The 13,896-nt window shown below is 33.9% G+C and overlaps 9 non-coding genes across 9 annotated transcripts; 4 read left to right on the top strand and 5 right to left on the bottom strand.

Moving 5' to 3' along the window:
- Positions 1-1,673: 1,673 nt before the first annotated feature.
- Positions 1,674-1,745, bottom strand: TRNAQ-UUG (transfer RNA glutamine (anticodon UUG)). The gene has a single exon. It is a non-coding gene; the product is annotated as a tRNA-Gln (tRNA).
- Positions 1,746-3,291: 1,546 nt separating this feature from the next.
- On the top strand, positions 3,292-3,363 carry TRNAQ-CUG (transfer RNA glutamine (anticodon CUG)). Its single transcript has one exon. It is a non-coding gene; the product is annotated as a tRNA-Gln (tRNA).
- An 818-nt stretch (positions 3,364-4,181) lies between these two features.
- Positions 4,182-4,253, bottom strand: TRNAQ-UUG (transfer RNA glutamine (anticodon UUG)). Its single transcript has one exon. It is a non-coding gene; the product is annotated as a tRNA-Gln (tRNA).
- Positions 4,254-5,800: 1,547 nt separating this feature from the next.
- Positions 5,801-5,872, top strand: TRNAQ-CUG (transfer RNA glutamine (anticodon CUG)). The gene has a single exon. It is a non-coding gene; the product is annotated as a tRNA-Gln (tRNA).
- An 826-nt stretch (positions 5,873-6,698) lies between these two features.
- On the bottom strand, positions 6,699-6,770 carry TRNAQ-CUG (transfer RNA glutamine (anticodon CUG)). Its single transcript has one exon. It is a non-coding gene; the product is annotated as a tRNA-Gln (tRNA).
- A 1,546-nt stretch (positions 6,771-8,316) lies between these two features.
- On the top strand, positions 8,317-8,388 carry TRNAQ-CUG (transfer RNA glutamine (anticodon CUG)). The gene has a single exon. It is a non-coding gene; the product is annotated as a tRNA-Gln (tRNA).
- An 818-nt stretch (positions 8,389-9,206) lies between these two features.
- On the bottom strand, positions 9,207-9,278 carry TRNAQ-UUG (transfer RNA glutamine (anticodon UUG)). The gene has a single exon. It is a non-coding gene; the product is annotated as a tRNA-Gln (tRNA).
- A 1,547-nt stretch (positions 9,279-10,825) lies between these two features.
- Positions 10,826-10,897, top strand: TRNAQ-CUG (transfer RNA glutamine (anticodon CUG)). Its single transcript has one exon. It is a non-coding gene; the product is annotated as a tRNA-Gln (tRNA).
- An 826-nt stretch (positions 10,898-11,723) lies between these two features.
- Positions 11,724-11,795, bottom strand: TRNAQ-CUG (transfer RNA glutamine (anticodon CUG)). Its single transcript has one exon. It is a non-coding gene; the product is annotated as a tRNA-Gln (tRNA).
- Between the last annotated feature and the right edge of the window lie 2,101 nt (positions 11,796-13,896).

The following is a 13,896-nucleotide window of genomic DNA, read 5'->3' as shown; positions in this document are numbered from 1 at the left end:
TGCAGATCGACTGTTGAAAATCAGCATGAGAAATGTTTTATTTCACAACTTCCATACTAATATACAAAAAACATTTCTACTATCTGAATGATACCGTCACTGTGGTTCTCTTGGTTTCATTTAAGAAAACATCTCTTTCAAAATGTGCTATATTCGCCTTATCAATAGTGTGGAAATCTTCAAAAAGGTATGCTGGGAATCAGCCCTCTGAAATGCATTTGAGAAAAACAGGATAGGATTTTGTAATGTCACACTATTTTGTCTAGGAATGTGATGTAAAAGTATTATAAAGTTCGTATTTCTGTAACTTGTTCAAGCTGTTGGACATTTTGAAAGGAGTCAATATTTGTCTCTTTCAACCTGCTGGTGTTGGATTGGAGCTATCAATAAACAAAGATGACAGAAATGGAAAAGGTCAAGAGTAGTAAAGAAGTACCTCAAAGAATTGGACTGGTACCTTTGCATGCAAAGTCCAAAGTGCCAACCATTGCTCTTTGGAGCCACCCATGTGAGAGACAGAGAAATGGATGTAGTAGTTTGGAAATGTAGAATGTTTTAATATTCTTCAGTCAAAGATGATCATTATTTTGTAAATTGCATGTCCTGATAAACGTTTGCACATTTAACACTGTTATGGAGAATGTAGCTGAAAAGAATCAAATCACATTATCGCTCTTTACACTATGAGCATTCAACTGAGATATCTTTTCATCAATGTAAGAAAAGCCCCCGCACTGATGCGCTCTCTTTTGTCTCAATGGAAAAAGCCCTCATGTATGGCGGGGTTCCATGGTGTAATGGTTAGCACTCTGGACTCTGAATCCAGCGATCCGAGTTCCAATCTCGGTGGGACCTGCTTGATTTATGAGATTTAATATTTCACTAATTTCTTAGAAATTGGACTTGGAAAAACATAACGTCAAAGCTTTATACTGAAACTTATCAACGTATAAGTATGTATACATGGCTATATCCATCTAGATAGCGATAATACAATATAAAGAAATGAATTAATCATAAACATAAGTACAGAAGCTGAAAACTAAAAACTGTTCTTTCCCATCCACAATTTGAGCAAGAGGTTCTTTTTCTTTCTCATCTGTATGATCAGTAATAAGATAGTTAATTTTGCTGATTTCTTATCTGACAACATTCTTGACTTACACAGTGCATTTAATTGTGCATTTCTTTGAAAGAGGAATTCAGATTAATACATCTGACATGTCTTTCAAAAGATTCTACTTCATGGTTATGGATTTACTTTAGAAAAACAGAGTGTAAATATCTGTGTGTCTGAATTTCAAGATTGTTATTTAAAAGTTCATCTCTTCTGCCCCCAAAATACACAATTTGATTCCTCAAGTTTTCTTTTAATGAAGGCTTTCCAATTAAAAAAGTTCCTTGTTCCCCTTATCAATAACAGTAAGATTTAAACAAGTAATATCTTGCATCAGCCCCTTGTGATGAGTTTGAGAAAACAGAGTCAGCTCACAAAATGTCTCATTATTTTGAGCCATTTAATTTCCATGTTTTCTAAAAGTTCTATAATTTGCTCACATCAAATAGACTTTTAAAATACAATCAATACATTAATGTTTCACTCTACCCGTGTTAGATTTATGATATTTATGAATACACTTGACAGAAAAAGATTTGGTCATAAGTCATGAAAGTGGTCCCACCGAGATTTGAACTCGGATCCTTGGATTCAAAGTCCAAAGTGCTAACCATTACACCATGGAACCTCCCATGTGACAGGGGAGCAAATTGCTGCAGCAATGTGGACATTTCACATTTTTTATGTTCTACAGTCAAAGACAAACAGAATTGTATTACTTTTCTATTCTGTTCAACTTTTGCCCATTGAACTATGTTAGGGAAGTATGTTGCACAAAGGACTCAAGTAACGCTATGACTCTGTTGAACAGTACTTTTTATGTGAGATAAGATTTTGCAATAAAAATTAAGATTTCCCTGTGAATGCAATCTCTTCTGTCAAAACGGAAAGCTCAACCTGGTACAGGTGGGTTGATAGTGTTATGCTTGTCAATCTGGACTCTGAAAACAGGGATCTAAGTACAAAGCTCAGTGGGACTTATCTAAACTTTACGATTTTGTTTCCATTCAGTTCTTAGAAGTATTAATTGGAAAAACATCTCATTTACTTATAAACTTGTACGTATCAACTTATATGTATGTATCTCCCTATATATCGCTATATGTCTATGTATATTTATCGGAAAATATAAATATATACATTATAAAAATACATATAATTAATAGAGGTGAAAATAATGAACAGTTGTTGCCTCTCCGCATTTGAAACATGAGCGCCTCTCCTTCCTCTTCTATATGTCCTGAAATTGAGATAGTCACTTTTTAATCAATTTTGATCTAACAACATAGTTGATTTGTACAAAGCATATCATACGATCTGTGAATAATTTTAAAAAAGAAAATTAGATCAGTACCTTTGAGGCCTCCAAGCAAAAGCTTATATTTCATGATTGCAGATCGACTGTTGAAAATCAGCATGAGAAATGTTTTATTTCACAACTTCCATACTAATATACAAAAAACATTTCTACTATCTGAATGATACCGTCACTGTGGTTCTCTTGGTTTCATTTAAGAAAACATCTCTTTCAAAATGTGCTATATTCGCCTTATCAATAGTGTGGAAATCTTCAAAAAGGTATGCTGGGAATCAGCCCTCTGAAATGCATTTGAGAAAAACAGGATAGGATTTTGTAATGTCACACTATTTTGTCTAGGAATGTGATGTAAAAGTATTATAAAGTTCGTATTTCTGTAACTTGTTCAAGCTGTTGGACATTTTGAAAGGAGTAAATATTTGTCTCTTTCAACCTGCTGGTGTTGGATTGGAGCTATCAATAAACAAAGATGACAGAAATGGAAAAGGAACAGAGTAGTAAAGAAGTACCTCAAAGAATTGGACTGGTACCTTTGCATGCAAAGTCCAAAGTGCCAACCATTGCTCTTTGGAGCCACCCATGTGAGAGACAGAGAAATGGATGTAGTAGTTTGGAAATGTAGAATGTTTTAATATTCTTCAGTCAAAGATGATCATTATTTTGTAAATTGCATGTCCTGATAAACGTTTGCACATTTAACACTGTTATGGAGAATGTAGCTGAAAAGAATCAAATCACATTATCGCTCTTTACACTATGAGCATTCAACTGAGATATCTTTTCATCAATGTAAGAAAAGCCCCCGCACTGATGCGCTCTCTTTTGTCTCAATGGAAAAAGCCCTCATGTATGGCGGGGTTCCATGGTGTAATGGTTAGCACTCTGGACTCTGAATCCAGCGATCCGAGTTCAAATCTCGGTGGGACCTGCTTGAATTATGAGATTTAATATTTCACTAATTTCTTAGAATTTGGACTTGGAAAAACATAACGTCAAAGCTTTATACTGAAACTTATCAACGTATAAGTATGTATACATGGCTATATCCATCTAGATAGCGATAATACAATATAAATAAATGAATTAATCATAAACATAAGTACAGAAGCTGAAAACTAAAAACTGTTCTTTCCCATCCACAATTTGAGCAAGAGGTTCTTTTTCTTTCTCATCTGTATGATCAGTAATAAGATAGTTAATTTTGCTGATTTCTTATCTGACAACATTCTTGACTTACACAGTGCATTTAATTGTGCATTTCTTTGAAAGAGGAATTCAGATTAATACATCTGACATGTCTTTCAAAAGATTCTACTTCATGGTTATGGATTTACTTTAGAAAAACAGAGTGTAAATATCTGTGTGTCTGAATTTCAAGATTGTTATTTAAAAGTTCATCTCTTCTGCCCCCAAAATACACAATTTGATTCCTCAAGTTTTCTTTTAATGAAGGCTTTCCAATTAAAAAAGTTCCTTGTTCCCCTTATCAATAACAGTAAGATTTAAACAAGTAATATCTTGCATCAGCCCCTTGTGATGAGTTTGAGAAAACAGAGTCAGCTCACAAAATGTCTCATTATTTTGAGCCATTTAATTTCCATGTTTTCTAAAAGTTCTATAATTTGCTCACATCAAATAGACTTTTAAAATACAATCAATACATTAATGTTTCACTCTACCCGTGTTAGATTTATGATATTTATGAATACACTTGACAGAAAAAGATTTGGTCATAAGTCATGAAAGTGGTCCCACCGAGATTTGAACTCGGATCCTTGGATTCAAAGTCCAAAGTGCTAACCATTACACCATGGAACCTCCCATGTGACAGGGGAGCAAATTGCTGCAGCAATGTGGACATTTCACATTTTTTATGTTCTACAGTCAAAGACAAACAGAATTGTATTACTTTTCTATTCTGTTCAACTTTTGCCCATTGAACTATGTTAGGGAAGTATGTTGCACAAAGGACTCAAGTAACGCTATGACTCTGTTGAACAGTACTTTTTATGTGAGATAAGATTTTGCAATAAAAATTAAGATTTCCCTGTGAATGCAATCTCCTCTGTCAAAACGGAAAGCTCAACCTGGTACAGGTGGGTTGATAGTGTTATGCTTGTCAATCTGGACTCTGAAAACAGGGATCTAAGTACAAAGCTCAGTGGGACTTATCTAAACTTTACGATTTTGTTTCCATTCAGTTCTTAGAAGTATTAATTGGAAAAACATCTCATTTACTTATAAACTTGTACGTATCAACTTATATGTATGTATCTCCCTATATATCGCTATATGTCTATGTATATTTATCGGAAAATATAAATATATACATTATAAAAATACATATAATTAATAGAGGTGAAAATAATGAACAGTTGTTGCCTCTCCGCATTTGAAACATGAGCGCCTTCTCCTTCCTCTTCTATATGTCCTGAAATTGAGATAGTCACTTTTTAATCAATTTTGATCTAACAACATAGTTGATTTGTACAAAGCATATCATACGATCTGTGAATAATTTTAAAAAAGAAAATTAGATCAGTACCTTTGAGGCCTCCAAGCAAAAGCTTATATTTCATGATTGCAGATCGACTGTTGAAAATCAGCATGAGAAATGTTTTATTTCACAACTTCCATACTAATATACAAAAAACATTTCTACTATCTGAATGATACCGTCACTGTGGTTCTCTTGGTTTCATTTAAGAAAACATCTCTTTCAAAATGTGCTATATTCGCCTTATCAATAGTGTGGAAATCTTCAAAAAGGTATGCTGGGAATCAGCCCTCTGAAATGCATTTGAGAAAAACAGGATAGGATTTTGTAATGTCACACTATTTTGTCTAGGAATGTGATGTAAAAGTATTATAAAGTTCGTATTTCTGTAACTTGTTCAAGCTGTTGGACATTTTGAAAGGAGTCAATATTTGTCTCTTTCAACCTGCTGGTGTTGGATTGGAGCTATCAATAAACAAAGATGACAGAAATGGAAAAGGTCAAGAGTAGTAAAGAAGTACCTCAAAGAATTGGACTGGTACCTTTGCATGCAAAGTCCAAAGTGCCAACCATTGCTCTTTGGAGCCACCCATGTGAGAGACAGAGAAATGGATGTAGTAGTTTGGAAATGTAGAATGTTTTAATATTCTTCAGTCAAAGATGATCATTATTTTGTAAATTGCATGTCCTGATAAACGTTTGCACATTTAACACTGTTATGGAGAATGTAGCTGAAAAGAATCAAATCACATTATCGCTCTTTACACTATGAGCATTCAACTGAGATATCTTTTCATCAATGTAAGAAAAGCCCCCGCACTGATGCGCTCTCTTTTGTCTCAATGGAAAAAGCCCTCATGTATGGCGGGGTTCCATGGTGTAATGGTTAGCACTCTGGACTCTGAATCCAGCGATCCGAGTTCAAATCTCGGTGGGACCTGCTTGAATTATGAGATTTAATATTTCACTAATTTCTTAGAATTTGGACTTGGAAAAACATAACGTCAAAGCTTTATACTGAAACTTATCAACGTATAAGTATGTATCTATGTATACATGGCTATATCCATCTAGATAGCGATAATACAATATAAAGAAATGAATTAATCATAAACATAAGTACAGAAGCTGAAAACTAAAAACTGTTCTTTCCCATCCACAATTTGAGCAAGAGGTTCTTTTTCTTTCTCATCTGTATGATCAGTAATAAGATAGTTAATTTTGCTGATTTCTTATCTGACAACATTCTTGACTTACACAGTGCATTTAATTGTGCTTTTCTTTGAAAGAGGAATTCAGATTAATACATCTGACATGTCTTTCAAAAGATTCTACTTCATGGTTATGGATTTACTTTAGAAAAACAGAGTGTAAATATCTGTGTGTCTGAATTTCAAGATTGTTATTTGAAAGTTCATCTCTTCTGCCCCCAAAATACACAATTTGATTCCTCAAGTTTTCTTTTAATGAAGGCTTTCCAATTAAAAAAGTTCCTTGTTCCCCTTATCAATAACAGTAAGATTTAAACAAGTAATATCTTGCATCAGCCCCTTGTGATGAGTTTGAGAAAACAGAGTCAGCTCACAAAATGTCTCATTATTTTGAGCCATTTAATTTCCATGTTTTCTAAAAGTTCTATAATTTGCTCACATCAAATAGACTTTTAAAATACAATCAATACATTAATGTTTCACTCTACCCGTGTTAGATTTATGATATTTATGAATACACTTGACAGAAAAAGATTTGGTCATAAGTCATGAAAGTGGTCCCACCGAGATTTGAACTCGGATCCTTGGATTCAGAGTCCAAAGTGCTAACCATTACACCATGGAACCTCCCATGTGACAGGGGAGCAAATTGCTGCAGCAATGTGGACATTTCACATTTTTTATGTTCTACAGTCAAAGACAAACAGAATTGTATTACTTTTCTATTCTGTTCAACTTTTGCCCATTGAACTATGTTAGGGAAGTATGTTGCACAAAGGACTCAAGTAACGCTATGACTCTGTTGAACAGTACTTTTTATGTGAGATAAGATTTTGCAATAAAAATTAAGATTTCCCTGTGAATGCAATCTCTTCTGTCAAAACGGAAAGCTCAACCTGGTACAGGTGGGTTGATAGTGTTATGCTTGTCAATCTGGACTCTGAAAACAGGGATCTAAGTACAAAGCTCAGTGGGACTTATCTAAACTTTACGATTTTGTTTCCATTCAGTTCTTAGAAGTATTAATTGGAAAAACATCTCATTTACTTATAAACTTGTACGTATCAACTTATATGTATGTATCTCCCTATATATCGCTATATGTCTATGTATATTTATCGGAAAATATAAATATATACATTATAAAAATACATATAATTAATAGAGGTGAAAATAATGAACAGTTGTTGCCTCTCCGCATTTGAAACATGAGCGCCTCTCCTTCCTCTTCTATATGTCCTGAAATTGAGATAGTCACTTTTTAATCAATTTTGATCTAACAACATAGTTGATTTGTACAAAGCATATCATACGATCTGTGAATAATTTTAAAAAAGAAAATTAGATCAGTACCTTTGAGGCCTCCAAGCAAAAGCTTATATTTCATGATTGCAGATCGACTGTTGAAAATCAGCATGAGAAATGTTTTATTTCACAACTTCCATACTAATATACAAAAAACATTTCTACTATCTGAATGATACCGTCACTGTGGTTCTCTTGGTTTCATTTAAGAAAACATCTCTTTCAAAATGTGCTATATTCGCCTTATCAATAGTGTGGAAATCTTCAAAAAGGTATGCTGGGAATCAGCCCTCTGAAATGCATTTGAGAAAAACAGGATAGGATTTTGTAATGTCACACTATTTTGTCTAGGAATGTGATGTAAAAGTATTATAAAGTTCGTATTTCTGTAACTTGTTCAAGCTGTTGGACATTTTGAAAGGAGTAAATATTTGTCTCTTTCAACCTGCTGGTGTTGGATTGGAGCTATCAATAAACAAAGATGACAGAAATGGAAAAGGAACAGAGTAGTAAAGAAGTACCTCAAAGAATTGGACTGGTACCTTTGCATGCAAAGTCCAAAGTGCCAACCATTGCTCTTTGGAGCCACCCATGTGAGAGACAGAGAAATGGATGTAGTAGTTTGGAAATGTAGAATGTTTTAATATTCTTCAGTCAAAGATGATCATTATTTTGTAAATTGCATGTCCTGATAAACGTTTGCACATTTAACACTGTTATGGAGAATGTAGCTGAAAAGAATCAAATCACATTATCGCTCTTTACACTATGAGCATTCAACTGAGATATCTTTTCATCAATGTAAGAAAAGCCCCCGCACTGATGCGCTCTCTTTTGTCTCAATGGAAAAAGCCCTCATGTATGGCGGGGTTCCATGGTGTAATGGTTAGCACTCTGGACTCTGAATCCAGCGATCCGAGTTCAAATCTCGGTGGGACCTGCTTGAATTATGAGATTTAATATTTCACTAATTTCTTAGAATTTGGACTTGGAAAAACATAACGTCAAAGCTTTATACTGAAACTTATCAACGTATAAGTATGTATACATGGCTATATCCATCTAGATAGCGATAATACAATATAAATAAATGAATTAATCATAAACATAAGTACAGAAGCTGAAAACTAAAAACTGTTCTTTCCCATCCACAATTTGAGCAAGAGGTTCTTTTTCTTTCTCATCTGTATGATCAGTAATAAGATAGTTAATTTTGCTGATTTCTTATCTGACAACATTCTTGACTTACACAGTGCATTTAATTGTGCATTTCTTTGAAAGAGGAATTCAGATTAATACATCTGACATGTCTTTCAAAAGATTCTACTTCATGGTTATGGATTTACTTTAGAAAAACAGAGTGTAAATATCTGTGTGTCTGAATTTCAAGATTGTTATTTAAAAGTTCATCTCTTCTGCCCCCAAAATACACAATTTGATTCCTCAAGTTTTCTTTTAATGAAGGCTTTCCAATTAAAAAAGTTCCTTGTTCCCCTTATCAATAACAGTAAGATTTAAACAAGTAATATCTTGCATCAGCCCCTTGTGATGAGTTTGAGAAAACAGAGTCAGCTCACAAAATGTCTCATTATTTTGAGCCATTTAATTTCCATGTTTTCTAAAAGTTCTATAATTTGCTCACATCAAATAGACTTTTAAAATACAATCAATACATTAATGTTTCACTCTACCCGTGTTAGATTTATGATATTTATGAATACACTTGACAGAAAAAGATTTGGTCATAAGTCATGAAAGTGGTCCCACCGAGATTTGAACTCGGATCCTTGGATTCAAAGTCCAAAGTGCTAACCATTACACCATGGAACCTCCCATGTGACAGGGGAGCAAATTGCTGCAGCAATGTGGACATTTCACATTTTTTATGTTCTACAGTCAAAGACAAACAGAATTGTATTACTTTTCTATTCTGTTCAACTTTTGCCCATTGAACTATGTTAGGGAAGTATGTTGCACAAAGGACTCAAGTAACGCTATGACTCTGTTGAACAGTACTTTTTATGTGAGATAAGATTTTGCAATAAAAATTAAGATTTCCCTGTGAATGCAATCTCTTCTGTCAAAACGGAAAGCTCAACCTGGTACAGGTGGGTTGATAGTGTTATGCTTGTCAATCTGGACTCTGAAAACAGGGATCTAAGTACAAAGCTCAGTGGGACTTATCTAAACTTTACGATTTTGTTTCCATTCAGTTCTTAGAAGTATTAATTGGAAAAACATCTCATTTACTTATAAACTTGTACGTATCAACTTATATGTATGTATCTCCCTATATATCGCTATATGTCTATGTATATTTATCGGAAAATATAAATATATACATTATAAAAATACATATAATTAATAGAGGTGAAAATAATGAACAGTTGTTGCCTCTCCGCATTTGAAACATGAGCGCCTTCTCCTTCCTCTTCTATATGTCCTGAAATTGAGATAGTCACTTTTTAATCAATTTTGATCTAACAACATAGTTGATTTGTACAAAGCATATCATACGATCTGTGAATAATTTTAAAAAAGAAAATTAGATCAGTACCTTTGAGGCCTCCAAGCAAAAGCTTATATTTCATGATTGCAGATCGACTGTTGAAAATCAGCATGAGAAATGTTTTATTTCACAACTTCCATACTAATATACAAAAAACATTTCTACTATCTGAATGATACCGTCACTGTGGTTCTCTTGGTTTCATTTAAGAAAACATCTCTTTCAAAATGTGCTATATTCGCCTTATCAATAGTGTGGAAATCTTCAAAAAGGTATGCTGGGAATCAGCCCTCTGAAATGCATTTGAGAAAAACAGGATAGGATTTTGTAATGTCACACTATTTTGTCTAGGAATGTGATGTAAAAGTATTATAAAGTTCGTATTTCTGTAACTTGTTCAAGCTGTTGGACATTTTGAAAGGAGTCAATATTTGTCTCTTTCAACCTGCTGGTGTTGGATTGGAGCTATCAATAAACAAAGATGACAGAAATGGAAAAGGTCAAGAGTAGTAAAGAAGTACCTCAAAGAATTGGACTGGTACCTTTGCATGCAAAGTCCAAAGTGCCAACCATTGCTCTTTGGAGCCACCCATGTGAGAGACAGAGAAATGGATGTAGTAGTTTGGAAATGTAGAATGTTTTAATATTCTTCAGTCAAAGATGATCATTATTTTGTAAATTGCATGTCCTGACAAACGTTTGCACATTTAACACTGTTATGGAGAATGTAGCTGAAAAGAATCAAATCACATTATCGCTCTTTACACTATGAGCATTCAACTGAGATATCTTTTCATCAATGTAAGAAAAGCCCCCGCACTGATGCGCTCTCTTTTGTCTCAATGGAAAAAGCCCTCATGTATGGCGGGGTTCCATGGTGTAATGGTTAGCACTCTGGACTCTGAATCCAGCGATCCGAGTTCAAATCTCGGTGGGACCTGCTTGAATTATGAGATTTAATATTTCACTAATTTCTTAGAATTTGGACTTGGAAAAACATAACGTCAAAGCTTTATACTGAAACTTATCAACGTATAAGTATGTATCTATGTATACATGGCTATATCCATCTAGATAGCGATAATACAATATAAAGAAATGAATTAATCATAAACATAAGTACAGAAGCTGAAAACTAAAAACTGTTCTTTCCCATCCACAATTTGAGCAAGAGGTTCTTTTTCTTTCTCATCTGTATGATCAGTAATAAGATAGTTAATTTTGCTGATTTCTTATCTGACAACATTCTTGACTTACACAGTGCATTTAATTGTGCTTTTCTTTGAAAGAGGAATTCAGATTAATACATCTGACATGTCTTTCAAAAGATTCTACTTCATGGTTATGGATTTACTTTAGAAAAACAGAGTGTAAATATCTGTGTGTCTGAATTTCAAGATTGTTATTTGAAAGTTCATCTCTTCTGCCCCCAAAATACACAATTTGATTCCTCAAGTTTTCTTTTAATGAAGGCTTTCCAATTAAAAAAGTTCCTTGTTCCCCTTATCAATAACAGTAAGATTTAAACAAGTAATATCTTGCATCAGCCCCTTGTGATGAGTTTGAGAAAACAGAGTCAGCTCACAAAATGTCTCATTATTTTGAGCCATTTAATTTCCATGTTTTCTAAAAGTTCTATAATTTGCTCACATCAAATAGACTTTTAAAATACAATCAATACATTAATGTTTCACTCTACCCGTGTTAGATTTATGATATTTATGAATACACTTGACAGAAAAAGATTTGGTCATAAGTCATGAAAGTGGTCCCACCGAGATTTGAACTCGGATCCTTGGATTCAGAGTCCAAAGTGCTAACCATTACACCATGGAACCTCCCATGTGACAGGGGAGCAAATTGCTGCAGCAATGTGGACATTTCACATTTTTTATGTTCTACAGTCAAAGACAAACAGAATTGTATTACTTTTCTATTCTGTTCAACTTTTGCCCATTGAACTATGTTAGGGAAGTATGTTGCACAAAGGACTCAAGTAACGCTATGACTCTGTTGAACAGTACTTTTTATGTGAGATAAGATTTTGCAATAAAAATTAAGATTTCCCTGTGAATGCAATCTCTTCTGTCAAAACGGAAAGCTCAACCTGGTACAGGTGGGTTGATAGTGTTATGCTTGTCAATCTGGACTCTGAAAACAGGGATCTAAGTACAAAGCTCAGTGGGACTTATCTAAACTTTACGATTTTGTTTCCATTCAGTTCTTAGAAGTATTAATTGGAAAAACATCTCATTTACGTATAAACTTGTACGTATCAACTTATATGTATGTATCTCCCTATATATCGCTATATGTCTATGTATATTTATCGGAAAATATAAATATATACATTATAAAAATACATATAATTAATAGAGGTGAAAATAATGAACAGTTGTTGCCTCTCCGCATTTGAAACATGAGCGCCTTCTCCTTCCTCTTCTATATGTCCTGAAATTGAGATAGTCACTTTTTAATCAATTTTGATCTAACAACATAGTTGATTTGTACAAAGCATATCATACGATCTGTGAATAATTTTAAAAAAGAAAATTAGATCAGTACCTTTGAGGCCTCCAAGCAAAAGCTTATATTTCATGATTGCAGATCGACTGTTGAAAATCAGCATGAGAAATGTTTTATTTCACAACTTCCATACTAATATACAAAAAACATTTCTACTATCTGAATGATACCGTCACTGTGGTTCTCTTGGTTTCATTTAAGAAAACATCTCTTTCAAAATGTGCTATATTCGCCTTATCAATAGTGTGGAAATCTTCAAAAAGGTATGCTGGGAATCAGCCCTCTGAAATGCATTTGAGAAAAACAGGATAGGATTTTGTAATGTCACACTATTTTGTCTAGGAATGTGATGTAAAAGTATTATAAAGTTCGTATTTCTGTAACTTGTTCAAGCTGTTGGACATTTTGAAAGGAGTCAATATTTGTCTCTTTCAACCTGCTGGTGTTGGATTGGAGCTATCAATAAACAAAGATGACAGAAATGGAAAAGGTCAAGAGTAGTAAAGAAGTACCTCAAAGAATTGGACTGGTACCTTTGCATGCAAAGTCCAAAGTGCCAACCATTGCTCTTTGGAGCCACCCATGTGAGAGACAGAGAAATGGATGTAGTAGTTTGGAAATGTAGAATGTTTTAATATTCTTCAGTCAAAGATGATCATTATTTTGTAAATTGCATGTCCTGATAAACGTTTGCACATTTAACACTGTTATGGAGAATGTAGCTGAAAAGAATCAAATCACATTATCGCTCTTTACACTATGAGCATTCAACTGAGATATCTTTTCATCAATGTAAGAAAAGCCCCCGCACTGATGCGCTCTCTTTTGTCTCAATGGAAAAAGCCCTCATGTATGGCGGGGTTCCATGGTGTAATGGTTAGCACTCTGGACTCTGAATCCAGCGATCCGAGTTCCAATCTCGGTGGGACCTGCTTGATTTATGAGATTTAATATTTCACTAATTTCTTAGAAATTGGACTTGGAAAAACATAACGTCAAAGCTTTATACTGAAACTTATCAACGTATAAGTATGTATACATGGCTATATCCATCTAGATAGCGATAATACAATATAAATAAATGAATTAATCATAAACATAAGTACAGAAGCTGAAAACTAAAAACTGTTCTTTCCCATCCACAATTTGAGCAAGAGGTTCTTTTTCTTTCTCATCTGTATGATCAGTAATAAGATAGTTAATTTTGCTGATTTCTTATCTGACAACATTCTTGACTTACACAGTGCATTTAATTGTGCATTTCTTTGAAAGAGGAATTCAGATTAATACATCTGACATGTCTTTCAAAAGATTCTACTTCATGGTTATGGATTTACTTTAGAAAAACAGAGTGTAAATATCTGTGTGTCTGAATTTCAAGATTGTTATTTAAAAGTTCATCTCTTCTGCCCC

Source organism: Lissotriton vulgaris, unplaced genomic scaffold (genome assembly GCF_964263255.1).
Source record: "Lissotriton vulgaris unplaced genomic scaffold, aLisVul1.2 SCAFFOLD_714, whole genome shotgun sequence".
NCBI classification, from domain to species: Eukaryota; Metazoa; Chordata; class Amphibia; order Caudata; family Salamandridae; genus Lissotriton; species Lissotriton vulgaris.
This window is presented reverse-complemented; position numbering and strand designations above follow the sequence as displayed.